We start from the raw sequence: 15,451 nt of genomic DNA, 5'->3' as shown, positions 1-15,451 counted from the left end.
TTCGCATCATAAAGCGAGGTCAAATTGGGTGCGCCTTTTTTCGATAGTTTTTTTTTTCCGATTGTTGCTATTACGTAGAGATAACATGGAGCAATATGACTGTATTTGCCAGCGGATTTTCATCTCACCGGAAGCATGTACCAAATGACGTCATTTAAACACGTTTACGATCGCGGTTGTGTTTATGCTTCCCCAGAAAGCCTGATTCTGGTCAAACGACGTTTACAAACGCACCTTTTTGTGAGTTTACGATTGGCGTTTTGAAACAGCATTTAAATGAAAGTAAGCATGGATGCAACCGTGTTTTGGACTAATCACGTTCGGAAACGCTGATTCTGGCCTGAAAAGTGGAAGCATAAACACGGCCTAATATGCATGACTGAAACTAAGCTCTCCTCTATTGAAATGTGCTTATCTTTTCAGCAGTACCATAGGAGAATAGGCATATGAAAACAGTGAGGTGATCAAATATTTCTTATTCATATTCATCCTTATTATATGTTTCATTACTATTTCTTCAAATTTCCACCCTATTTTTGTTGCTTCCTTGATACAATAATGTTATTATCAACTTTGAGTGTCTGTAAGCATTTCAGTACACTGCACATGGAAATGAAGATTTTGATTAAATCGCTCTGTTATTATGCATTTTTAATATACTTCATATATTTCTTTTGCTCCTTCATGGTTAATACTTGAAGTTCTAAATTTATGTCTTTCCAGTTATGCATACATCTTTCATGTTTCTTTTCATATTTTGTATGGCTTTATCATGATATATAACTGGTAAAAAAATGTGAAGTGAAATTTTCAGGCACACAGTTATTATGTGGCACTGTTTGTTAGCTGTATGTCTGGATCAGTTATTCTTGAATTGGAGTTGTATCATTGTTTCTTATGACTTGCTTTTAAATAAAACAAGGAAAGGTGAATTCATCTTGAACTCAACACTCCTCTGGTCACATGATCTAATGATATATATCAATAAACTCTATGAAATTCTTAGAGAAATATTCAATTTCTATGGCATTTTCATATAGAACCTGTAGGCATATGATGTTGAGATGGGTAGCCTATATATAGGCCTAGGCCTATATATAAAGATCTGAAAAAAAGGCTGAAGAGTGCTGAAAAAGTCTGAAATAGAAAGAGCTCCCATCCAAAGCCAAAATAAGCTGAAATTAAGCTGAAAATAAAAACAAAACAAATCTGAAATCAGCTAAAAATCTGAAATCTCACACCCTTGTATAGGCTATGTATATATATATATATATATATATATATATATATATATATATATATATATATATATATATATATATATATATACACACACACACTAAGAAACCAAAATTGTCAAAATGACAAAGAGAAAAGTACTAATGATCAGAATGTCAGGTGACAAAGTCTTGGGCAATGAATGGTGGATTCTCTAGACACATGACCTGCCAGTGGTATAAGGTCAAACCACAACTGTTAAAGGATAAGTCCAATCCAACAAAAAGTTGGTTTGAATAAAAGAGAAAATCCAACAAGCATAACACTGAAAATTTCATCAAAATTGGATGTAAAATAAGAAAGTTATGATATTTTAAAGATTCGCTTAATTTCACAAAACAGTTATATGCACATCCTGGCTGGTATGCAAATGAGAAAACTATGATGTCATCCACTCACTATTTTTTCTTGTGTTTTATTATATGAAATATTTTTATGAAATTTTCTCCTCATTGTCAAGAAATACAACAATTAATTCCTCCCTGAATATGTGGAATTAGCAATGTTTAATGCTATATGGTTCAGACAAGTTGGTCCTTAATGTCAAATCTATAAAAAAATGAAATATTGTATAATTCAAACAATAAAAAATAGTGATTGATGGACATCATCGACTGACTCACCTAGTTGTGCATATCACTGTTTGGTGAAAAATAAACGAAACTTCAAAATGTCATAGCTTTCTTATTTTACATCTGATTTTGATGAAATTTTCAGCACTATGAAAATTTGATTTTACTCTATTTATTCAAGTCAGCATTTTCCTGGATTGGACTTGACCTGTAAGTTACACCATGGACCTACAAGGTTACACATAAGAAAGAGGATCTGTCTACTACATCAATACCTTCATACACTAACAATTTCCCTTTCCAGATCTAAAAGAAGTTTTCAGATAATCCTGATTTACTAACTTCCTGTGGTAAACCATCTTTGTTCCACTTCACTGTTTTCTAAGAACACAAATAATTACAATTCTTATTTCCTCTACATAATAACCATTTATCCTTTTGTACACCATTTCTATATCCAAATAAAGCTGTATGGGAAATTATATTTCTGAACTTAAAGCTTAACGCAATCCACCTCCCCCTCGCCCCCCCCCCCCCCCCGAGATGATTCTCATTTTAATCACCCTGAATTCACCCTGATTTTAACTGAATTCAATGCATTTTCTTCTAACATCATGCAGCCAGTCATTTTATATCTTCATCATTCTTTTTCCTCATTCCTTCATGTGACCTGAAACTCAGGCAGGAAGTTCACAAATACTTGATAACCCTTATGTCCAAGTTTCATGTCCATATAATTTTTAAGTTATGATGACATTTCAAAAACTTAACCTTAGGTTAAGATTTGATGTTGACACCGATGCCACCATCAGAAAAGTGGCGTCTGTAGTCTCATCCTGCTATGCAGGTGAAACAAAAACTGGAAAATTACTGGGAACTTAGTTGTAGGATTTCATAAAGAAAAATTGGAGTGAATTCATTGAAATTATTTATGAAAAAAATTGCATTTTTAGAGTTTTATCCTATTTTTTATGTAGAAGGACTGTTTTTTACCCCAAGATGCAAATACAATTAAGATCTTTGTAATAATATAACATATTTAATGGAAAATAACATCATCCAATAGCAAAATGAAATGACTACCGGGAATATAATAATCGGATGATCCTATTAGAAATACCAATGTAATTTATTTCAAGGAAATACACTTTACCTAACAACTGAGAAAAATGGCAGGAAATTCAACAAATCCCAAAAGTCTGACCACATCAGCCCATCTGAATTAACAAGAATACAAATTACCCATACACACTAAAAAAAAACATGCTTTGTTAGTATCCCCCAACAGACTCTCTTTATTCTAGCCTTTTCTTGCTGAGAAAACTACCCCCCATTTTAGGTGATTAATATGGCAAATGAACTATTGATGATATGCGAGGTGAGACAGGGTCAACTACGGATTAAATGGTCCATTTTCAAAACCTGCTCAACTGTAGTTTCCTGTCTACTACACAGAAATCACACTTCCTATTCCACATTTGGCTACAGTCCCACGATTTTCTGCTTAAAATGAAACAGTGTTGGCTCTTTTAAATTAAGACTAGTGTGGTTAGGGTAACCACTGTTTTCAATCATCTTGATCTTTGCCCATTATATGTCAACTGCTTCCTCTCTTTATCATCCTATCATGGTTTCTCTTTTTCTTTCATTTGTTGATCAAATACTACCTATTACCACAAACTTCTTTTGAAAACCACATCATATATTTTTTTAATGCATCAACCTTTTGCTTCAACTTGACATTTTTTTCATATGATTTCAGTTATTATCTTTGAAACTCTCTGAAAAATACCACAAATTACCAGTCTGAAAAAATGGTATAGAACTAGAACTAAAAATATGACATTGAAGAGGAAAAAGGGATTGTTCATGGCATAATGTGTGTTAATAATTTATTAGTCATATGATAATAAAACATATAAGGACATAAATATTAATCAGGTGGTTTTTTAGTACAAAAGTAAGGGTAATTTTTCATTCATCAATAGGCCTAATTACTCAGTGGAAATTCATCCAAGAATGCACCTCATCATGCAGGCTGGATACCTATATTCATACTATCACGGGTCCCGGAGTTAGAATAAGTAACAATTGCGGATCCAGAGTTGGACATTAACTGTGTCTGAATCTGCCTGTAAAAGTTTAACAGGAAAAAAATAGTCATCAATTCTCCCAGAAAAATTTGACAAGCAAAAAAGAAAAGAAAAAGAAAAAAGGTCATCAGTCCAAAGTGTATTTATTAAGTCCCAGAAAAAACAATCACCCCCCTCACCCCCCCCCCAAAAAAAATAATAATGCGTTTTGACATTTTACGGGTATGCAATTAATGCATTCTACATGCTGCACCATTTAATAGACTTTTTTTCATTTTAAGGGCTGCACCCACACATCCCACGCCCCGAAAGATCAGAGCCTGGCTAACAAGAAATTAGCAATAATGGCCTTAACGAAGAGAATATGTCTGGTATTACATGAATTAAAGCTATCCGATATAATCATTATTATCCCAAAAGAAGTAAAGTGATTCATTAAATCATGTCACTTATCACAATCTGTTACTAATAATATGACTCTCACTTAAAAAAAAATCATGCATAGCATGCAACATACATGCAGCTCACTCACCGCCCTTTCACACGGTAAAAAAAAATCGTAATTGGAATGATTCCAGTGAAAAAAAAGGCTATTGACATATATTTAGCATGTGTGAAACCAAACTAGAATATGATTAGAATCCTGAATGCTAATCACAAATTCACATTCTGCTCCGGAGGTGAATTTCAGTTAAGTGTCACTTCAAATTATGGTATAAATTTTGTGTGTGAAAGGCTTGACCTCCAAAACATCTTTTGGGGGCATTACGTCAAACTTCCCTTTGAAACAATACCGCAGTTCGGATTGCGAACTGCGGTGTTGTACCTCATTTTCCATTTGGATCTCCTAAAAATCATTTCCAAGCCTTTATCAACCGCGCTTGGCCAAGTAATCCAGGGGTAATCCCCGCTGTCTCAATTTCACCCCCACAGGCCAGTATATGAGCGTTGAGCAAAGGACGAAAAGATAAACAACAGCCGCGCTATTACGTAAGACTTCTCTGCCTGTAGTAGGACCTTCAGAATGAAATTATTGTATTCCATATTTAATCACGTTTTCAAAGGCATATTGTATTCAGTAACCCAATGTTAGTCCATTTTCAATTTTGAACGAAAAAAATCGACCTCGGAATAAAGAAAGTAAGCGAATAAAAATGACGGCATGCTTACAAGGACCGCACTCAGCGCTGCGCATGCATCCCATCGTGTGTGGCCCCCTGCTGTGACTGTATATGCCGGGCTGTTGTTTTATCTTCGGACCAACGTCAAGAAACAGGTGTTTTGATACTTAAATTGCTTTCTTGAGGCAATTACGGCTGGAGAAGAGAATTGATGAGAAGGGGAACTGGGGTATAGTGTTCTCAAATGGAAGTTTTTCGTCATGGGACAGAGCTTATGTGACCTTTCAAGTACCTCAGTAGATAATACATTTGTCATGCACTCATCATTGTTTGTATTTGCGATGCAGTTCTTTAATTGACAAGTCACCAAGGACACATAATGCCTTATCCCTTGGGAACTTCAATTCAAAACAGTTTTTGAGGTGAGCGTGTGAAAAGTCTGATGATTCTAAAGATGACTTGCAATCATTATTACAATAATCATTCGAGATTCACGTGTGAAAAGGCCCTGACTGACTTGTCATACAGTTATTGGGCATTGCATCCCAGTGCTTATTGCGCGCAGTCTACACATTTTTGCGCTTGTGCATTCATATTGAACAGTTTTGGAGTGAGCGTGTGAAAGGTCCTATGATTCTAAAGACGACTTTCAATCATTATTACAATAATGATTTGAGATTCACGTGTGAAAAGGTCCTGACTGACTTGTCATGCAGTCATTGGGCATCAAGTTGCATTCCAGTGCTTATTGCGCGCAGTCTACACATTTTTGCGCTTGTGCATTCATATTGAACAGCATGTTTTGAAAAAAAACCTTTGTTGTAATTATTCATGCTTTGAGCAATGTGTTTTTGATGTGTTAAAGTTGATATAAGAAGGAAATAAATATCCATAAATTTGGTATCTAAGCAAAGCCTACATCTTTCATAACCTGCTCATCGACATATTAAATAGAAAAAATCTTCTGGCTTCTTAATATCCTCAATTGAAATGCCCCTAAATACCCTCTGCCATTAGCGTGAAAACTCTGCATCGAAAATGGGGTTTAGTCCCGCATAATTTTCCTTTCCCTTGTTCCGATTGGGCCCTTCACATGATGATCGTTTATCGTTTATTGGTATAAAAATTACATACAGGTCAGCCTGGGGTAAGTTAAAATCACTCTCATAATTCACTATAAGGAGAAATATTCACAATGTATTAAACAGAGTTTGTGCAAATCAATCTATCACTATTCGCTAGCGATTCTACAATGCTCAACCCAGTCTGTTATTAGCCGCATCACTTGCAGAAAAATATGACGTTGATTCACAAAAATGTCATCAGCTTAGAACCAATAGACAGGAAAACTTGGCTAAAACTCAAGGTAATAGGCTTATTATGAGGATTATTTTCAAAGTATGAAGCTTGTCTTACGATATTTTAGGCAGTCAAGCATGATGAAAAGAACGATATGATCAGAGTTCACTTAAATATAGCCTCTCCCTTCTTCCCAAGAAAAGAAGAATGAGATAAAATGGATAATGAGTGTCAAAAATCCAAGAACTCATGCTGTTAGAAAAGATAAAACTTCAGTTTAGATTTGAAAGTCTCTAGTGATGATATAATTCTTAAAATTTAATGGCAAAATTGAATGTAAGATATAATTTGACTCTCTATGCTTATTATAATTTTAGGTATTCATGAAGACTATACAGTGCGTATTAAAAAAAGTTTACACTCTGAAAAAGCCCTGGGAATTCAAAAATATACAACATGTGGGTAATTTTTTCATATATAATCTTGGGTTTGGGTCTCATCTATCCAATGAAAGTAAAAGTCTTGACAGAATGTTACACTTGAGTGAGCACTGTCCATTTTTGTAAAGCTCGCAGAAATCTGTTTGCGCAGAAATGCTCGTTTTCACGCTGTGTCAAGGGGAAAGGGTGAAATCAAACTTACCCTGTGAAACATTTCTCATACATTTCCCTTGCATTTTTAGTCAATTGTAATAAAATGGATACATTCAAGCATTTTGGAACAATTTTGCCACCCAAATTGAAATTTCAACACTAGGTGGTTTCAAACCGCCTCGATCACAAGAATCCCCGTTAAATTACGAGAACTTTTTAAGGCCCAAATATACCCGTTAATTATTCCTGCATTCACACCGCCCCGAAACACTTCCTTCGGGATAAGTTCCCGAAGTTACGAGCATGCGCAGTGTGGTCTGATAAGCAGGCAAGGCGAAAGATTCAAAATCATTAGCCCAACAGCCACCCACGCCGCTGCGCCCAACGACACGCTGGGATAAAAGTTCCCGTAATTTGCTTTCACATCGCCAAAATACCTGCGACCTTGGAAAAATCCCCACGAAAGTTCTCGTAATTTCGCCAAGTACCTACTATTTAGCGGGTATTTTCTTTCAGGGATATTACGCCTAGTTTGCTTTCACATTACCAAAATACCTGGTATTTTCTGATCGGGGTAAATTTCCCGATCAGAGAATACCTGGAACTGGCGAACTTCGAGGGGGTCTGAAACCACCTACTTAGTAAGCACAACCTTTACCCCTTTTTGCCCGCTGGATCTGAGGACATAACTGAATCTGGAAAAAAAGTTTATATTGGACATCTCCAGCATTTTTTTCACTAAGTTTTTATCGTTTAAAGTGGGTTTCCATTTCATTTTTCATTTAATACTTGTTTCTCCACACTTTTCCCAAGCTTGATAAGATTAAAGCCTGTGCATAGCTTTGGTAAAGGGTAAATAATGTGATTGATAATCGAATATCATCTAATATGACAGTCTTACTGAAGCGTAGAGACCGTTAGATATTTTTCCAACTGCACTTCTCGGAGAAAATTTCAAATATTCAAATCTTGGATATATAGCGCCCTCTCTCGGCGATGCTTGTTTTAAATTTAAAAATGGGCATTCAAGCACTTATCTTATAAATTTAGTGATTAGATATCCAAAAGTTACAGACAAAGAACATATCTTGAAAGTTTCAGCCCATTCCATGATTTGGAAAAGGATTTAATTGAAAGACAAAAACATACAGATATTTTAATTTGATCGGGTGACCCGATCAAGTTAAATTTCCATGTAAAATCGCAAAATTTATCCTGTAAAACACATTTTCATTTCATATCCTCCACATCATAACTGTTATATGGCGTATCCATTCATATTAGCTAGCAATGAATTGGAATAGTGATAGGTGCATTTTGGTGGATTTACCAAAACTATACACAAGCTTTAACAAAATGAAAATCAAGCCTAAGCCGTTTCATGTAAATCACAGCTCAGTGTAAAGCAAATATCATCACAATGGCATCAGTGTGTGGGGGAGTGGGGCGGGGCGTATTGCACTCTTCAAAGTGTTTAGGGCAAGGAAACAATTAAAAAATGGTAAAAGATACCTTCAAAACAGTTTTACTAGCTATATTCCACGTGTTCTTCATGATTAAGCTCTACTTTTATTCACATATTTCAAAGTTCTGCACAAATCATTTTTCAATAAATTTTCAAAAGTGGTGTTCACTCAAGCGGAAATATTTTTTGACAGTTATATAGTCATTTGCTTAAATGGACCTGTACCAATGTTAAAATGTGGAAAAATCTTAAGGAGATTACAAATGTCTAATTTTACAGGATTTTTTCTAAGTGTAATTTTTTTTTATATGCACTGTAGTGTTGACAAGACAATAATATTGATAACTGTAAAAAGTGTTTAACTCATAAAATGTACAGGCCTATATTTCTTTATCTACTTGACTCCATGTACAATTTCCACTATTCACTTATCTAGGAAGCAATCAATATTCCTGCAATTTAAATTGTAGTAGCATCTAATTTGATTTGAAACCTTGATGTGATTTACTACAATGGACTACCTCGAATTACTCAGAAGGAAATGCGTCAATGACAGCAGTTACTACACAATGGACAATAGCTAATATCAAAGTAAACCCATTTTAAAAGAAATTTAAATTTCTATACCACAATCTTGCAACAGGCCCATAAAAGAATTTGGACAAGACTCACAAGAGTCACTACAACCAACCAGCAAAAGAGAAAGGCCGCACTTTTTAAAAGATCAAGAGTATTCATCAAAACAGTGCAAATTGTTTTGGTTGTCATAATTATCATTCATTATCATTAATATTATCATCATCATCATAATTGTTCTTATTATTATTATATTTATCATCATCATCATCATCATAATTGTTATCATTATTATTATTATTATTATATTTATCATCATTATCAACATCATCACCACTTTTGTAGAATAATTTTCTTTCTGCTCTAAGTTTTCATGTCAGGAAATGTACTATTATTTCTTGTAAGTAACACACCCAAATCAATTTATTAATAGACCAGAAAATGTAAACAATATATACTGGCACATAAAATTAATATGAAAATTTAACATGAAAATGAAGATTAAGATAAGGAAATGCCAACCTCTTTTTTCTTTTTTTCTCTCTCTCTCTCTCATAATTTTAATGCATTTATTTCATGTAATTTCCCTTTGGCACCAAGCCATGCAATTTCAATGGTCTATTATCATACAGTTATCATTTCACCTCTACACCATGTTTGCATAATTGCTTTATGAATGAGCTTGCTTCATGCTTGATAGAAATTCTATGTAACAGTTTTTTTTAATCCTTCCAAACAAAAGTGACTCATCAGCCTTTTTTTCATGAAAAAAATAGAATATTACCATGCATGACTTCTTACTTTTCTTTTATTCAACTGAACAGCAGCAACTTTGTATTCACTCATGGACTTGGTTGGGGGAGGGGTTGACAAATGATTCATACTTGATTAGATATGAAGTAAACATTCCCCAAGCCATATTGAAGATTGCACTTTTTCATCCACTGTAATTGTGTCTCAACTCCTTAACCTACATGGAGGTCAAACATGGTTTAGTTTATATTACTTTCAAGTTAGTTTACAGTTCAACATATAGTTTATAGGTTACATTGTAAATTAAAAGATTCCTTTAAAGGGGGGGGGGGGGCTGTGTCTTGTCTGTCAAAGACTGTGTGCTTAAAGGTCAAGTCCACCTCAGAAAAATGTTGATTTGAATCAAAAGAGAAAAATCAGACAAGCACAATGCTGAAGATTTCATCAAAATCGGATGTAAAATAAGAAAGTTATGACATTTCAAAGTTTCGCTTATTTTCAACAAAATAGTTACATGAACGAGCCAGTTACATCCAAAAGAGTCGATGATGTCACTCACTCACTATTTCTTTTGTTTTTTATTGTTTGAAAAACTTTGAATTATACAATATTTCAATTATTACGAATTTGACGATTAGGACCTCCTTGCCTGAAGCACAAAATGTTAAAATAATGGAATTCCATGTGTTCAGGGAGGAATGAAACTTCATTTTACATGACAATGGTGAGAAAATAAAAATATTTCATAAAATAAAATACATAAGAAATAGTGAGTGAGTGATGTCATCAACTCTCTCATTTGGATGTAACTGGCTCGTTCATATAACTATTTTGTTGAAAAAAAGGGAAACTTTAAAATGCCATAACTTTCTTATTTTACATCCGATTTTGATAAAATTTTCAGTGTATGCTTGTTGAATTTTTCTCTTTTTATTCAAATCAAGTTTTTGTTGGGGTGGATTCGTCCTTTAAATAGCTAGTCTTAAAAAGTACCAGATAACTATTATAATTCAAAGAATAAATTAGCCTGTAATTTCATTTCTATAAAAATGATAATAATAGTAGGCATTTATATAGCACCATCCATCTAGAAATATTCCACGGCGCGCTATTTATCATAATTACCCCGGCCTTAGCTCAAGCTGCCTTTCAGCGCTCATGCATTCAAGGAATTATTCCTGCCAGGTACCCATTTACCTCACCTGGGTTGAGTGCAGCACAATGTGGATAAATTTCTTGCTGAAGGAAATTACACCATGGCTGGGATGGCTAAAGAGAATCTAATTTATCTTACAAGAGAAAGAACTCTTTTACAGCTACTTGGTAACATAATTATTGCAGTATGGATGAAATTAGTAGTGAATTAATCTGTCAATTCATGTGGGTTTATATTACAAGACTTCTTGCTAAGAATGATGCATTATGGGTTAGGAACCTGACCAGATATGAGTAGTTGAGGACAATGATGAGGTGGCTGGTGGGGGGGGGGGGCACTTCCATTGACAAGTGGATAACATGCATGACCATAGGTTTTCAGAAAAGAACCCTTAGCAAGTATTTTCCATGTTCTGAAAATGCACCCCTTAACAAGTATTGGCGTGTGAAACCCTACCCTTAACAAGCAAGTATTGGAAACAAAACAGTACCCTTGACAAGTATTCCCTGAATTGAGACCCCTTAAACAGGTAGGGCATATACAAGGACATCTTAATTGTTATGTCACTGACGTGATCATTGAGTTTAGTAGAGTTTTAGGAGCAGTGAATGAGAACGGCGTAGCAGTCGTCTGATCGTTCGAGTCACGTCGTCGTCTGCCCTTGTTCGCTACAGGTGCACTTGTACGTGTACGTACGTCCACGTGAAACAGCGCAATAACCAGCGGGTCATGACACACTGCCCGACCTGGAAGATCTGGCATACCATCGCCTGGCGACCCGGTCAGGTAATGCGAAGGTGCAACTTGTGCACACGTACCCTTTAACTTGCTTTGATTCCTTTTACACGAGTTAGGATTTATATTTTGGAGATCAGAAAGCAATTTGAAATATGATAAACATAATGCATCGTACAACTTGTCTTGAACAATTAAAATGACGTCACTCACGTGCACATAGACTATGATTTAGGAGAACCTGATCACTCTCACGAATTTCCTCGAAAGCCAGTGAACACTTTTTGCGAGAGTGATCACGAATTTCCTCGTTGACCATAGTAGAATGCGAGACAAATGAATACCCTCTAGCGATTATTTCAATCCGCAATAATGAACCTATTTAGTATCATCAAACCAGTTTAACAGGCTGTTCTCACTACGTTCCTAAAACTACTTTACTGGAAACCGATTCAGGAAACCACTTTGGAAGATCGCTTTGCTAGCGTTCTCACTTGATCACACGAAAGTGGTTTTCAAAATCACTTCACGTAAAGCGCTCTTGTTGCTATGGAAACGCTCTCAGTGGAGTGACACGTTTCACGCGAAATTCGAAACCGCAGCATAGGCATTCTACACCTGTCGTGTGGAGTAGCGTGCTCAAAATGTGCGAAGATCGCTTCCCGAAGAACGGTTGTGTCCTCACTTACGCTAAAACCAGTTTAACGAGGTAAAGCGATCTTGAAAACTACATGGCGAGGTGGTTTTCCAAACTGGTTTGGAAGATCGCTTCCAAGACCGCTTTGGCCGTTCTCACTACGCGTTAAACTAGTTTCCACTAGACTAGTTTCCAGTAAACTAGTTTTAGGAACGTAGTGAGAACAGCCTCTAAGACTTTCAGTCAATACAAACTTTACTAAAAGATCATCAATTCTAAAATTGTCTTTTTACAACAATGAGAATCCCAGGCAAAACCAGAAATGATGATGTGAACCCAATAATGAAAAAAACAAGAATTATAAAACATGAGAATAATTGTAAATCATTTTTCAGAAGTAAATTTGAATATGTCAAGTGAGGTAGTATTGATCACCAGGGCATGAAGATGATTAACCACATATTTTTTACAGTATATGTTTGGAAGGCGTATCTAGAAGCTGAATTTTGAAGTTCACCAAATGGATAATTCCGTACCGGTATTTAGTTTTAGGCCTACACCTCATATATCAGGAACTTGAAATTAATTATTATCAACTGTTGTTAGCAACCAGTAAAATTCTGGATTGACATTTTAATCATACAAATACAAATTTAAATCATTTGCAATTAAAAGAAAAGATTTGAATCTAAACCCAGAGTTCAGCTGGTCACTTACTATTTCAAATTCCAAATCTCAGGTTTATTTTTAACATACACTTGGATTATTTAAAGAATTTCTTTTAAAAATCTTGATGAACACAATATATTAGGCTTACATTCAACATCTTGGGAAAATGTTCTTTATTTTACCTCTGAAGGGTTGTTAGAAGTAAAAATTATAACATGTTCTTTTTTTGTAAAAAATATCTACATAAATATATGGCATGCAAAAGAACTTGTTTTTTTCTGACATATCATTTAGGTACCTTTATTTGTTGTTTTTTTATCAACATAAAACTTTAAAGCTTGAGATATGCTATTTATACAGTGCAGACATAGGATAGTGAAATGGGGTCATACTTTATCAAATTCATAATTTTTGTTATCTCTCAATCATCAATAATATATAACCAAACAAAATATATCTCTTGATCCCTTATTTCCTGGTTGGTAACTAATGAATAATAGAAGAGAGCAGGATCATTAATAAGTAAGCCGAACGCTATCCGTGTGTATACACATCCAAGCATATGCCTCTCCAGAATACCCTTTCACTGCGGCTATCTCCTCTTATGTTCATCTAATTATGACCAGACCGAGGACTAGCTTCATTCAGTAAGCATGCAGAGCATTCGCCGCACCCCTATTGCTTGCACAGCAGTTGTATATTAAATAGAGTGCCTTCTCTAATATTCATCCGGAAATGTTAAAGGCGGATGCATTGTTTCACATCAAGCAACTTGTTCTCTACATGCCTCCTCCTTTATAGAAATAAATGAATTTGACTGCTCAAATAAATTACAATCTGATTGATAATGTTATTGCTTTTGGTTTGTTATAGGTTGGATAATTTTTAAATGAAAACCGTGATGGGTGCCATTGGTCTTTGAAGCATGCTGGATGATTTTGCGGATGTTGATTGATTATTGATGGCATTTCGGTGAGAGAAGCCTGGTTAAGAGTTCAAACCATATGGTGAGCATTTCCTGTTGCTCTAGCTTTAATCAAGAGGAATGCCATTGATATCAAACTCAATTAAATCAATGATTCTGCACTTGTGGAAGAAAAATGATGCGGCCCGCATCTGGTCATGATACAACCCTAATTATCAATATTGCTACCTTCCTGCCTGTTTAAATCTAAATTTAATTAATATCTCCTAACTAATTCATAAAGCAAGCAGCAATCTTTTGATGTATATGTACAAAATCAAACTGGAATATTTTAATTAAAACACAATTTCATTTGGACCAAGATTGATAAATAGGTGTTTTATCACGTTATATTAAGTGTTAAATTCAAGTAAAAATGTAACTGTAAAAGTCCAAATCTGTGGCACAGCAATACTTTTAAAGGGGAAGTTCACCCTGACAAACAGTTTATTGTAAAAATAGCAGAAAAAATAATAAAAAATATTGCCGAAGGTTTGAGAAAAATTCATCAAAAGATTAAAAAGTTATTAGAATTTCAATTATTTGATTTGTGACGTCATATGCGAACAGCATTCCTACATAGCGAATGGTAAAAATCAATGAAATGTCATTTTCTCAGAAAATTGAAAATGGTTTTCACTGTACCTTTTGTATATCAATAGACAAATCACTTCACACCCGATCATGAATAGAAAACAAAATTAAGTCGTCAGGAACCATACAAAATTTGAAATTCATGCATTTTATATTACATAACACATGGGGCAGCTGCTCGTTTATGACGTCACAAATCCATTGAAATCCTTTGAACTCTAATAACTTTCTTACTCTTTAACGGATTTTCCTCAAACCTTCACCAATATTTTTTACTATTTTTTCTGCTATTTTTACAACAAAGTTTTCTTCAGGGTGAACTTCCCCTTTAAGAAAAAGAAGAATGAATTGCGGAAAAAAGCATTTGGTAGACATGGTACGGAAGAAGATAGGAAAGCCTTTCAAGAAGCAGTCAAAACAGTGAGCTTCTTAAACAAAATAAAGCGAAGAAATGACGAGCGTAAGCTCACATCACATCAGGAAAAAATGTTCAGGAGTAATTTTTTTGACTTCGCGAAAAAATGTTCAGAAGGAAAGCTACTTTCCTCCCAACAGAAACCTCAGTTCTCTAAGGAGGAAGCTGATAAGTACTTTCTATCCAAATACTCTGAGCAATCCCCATTAGACTTTTCACAATTGAACTGGTTCCCCTGGTTACCCGATAGATTTGATACCAGGTTTGACATGAATGCTATTAAACCTAAAGATATTAAAAACATCCTTCGAGCAAAGAAATCTAAATCAGCCCCTGGAGATGATGGTATTATGTATGGAATACTGAGAAATCTCCCGACTACGCACAGATTTATGGCCACTCTGTTCACCAAAATACTCACTGAGGGGGACCCACCCGAATGTTGGAAAAACAGCAGAATAACTCTCTTACACAAAGGTGGCGACACGAAAGACCCTTCAAATTTTCGTATGATAGCTCTTACCTCCTGCG

The sequence above is a fragment of the Lytechinus variegatus genome, chromosome 3 (genome assembly GCF_018143015.1).
Source record: "Lytechinus variegatus isolate NC3 chromosome 3, Lvar_3.0, whole genome shotgun sequence".
Classification (NCBI taxonomy): domain Eukaryota; kingdom Metazoa; phylum Echinodermata; class Echinoidea; order Temnopleuroida; family Toxopneustidae; genus Lytechinus; species Lytechinus variegatus.
Note: the sequence above shows the minus strand (reverse complement) of the source record.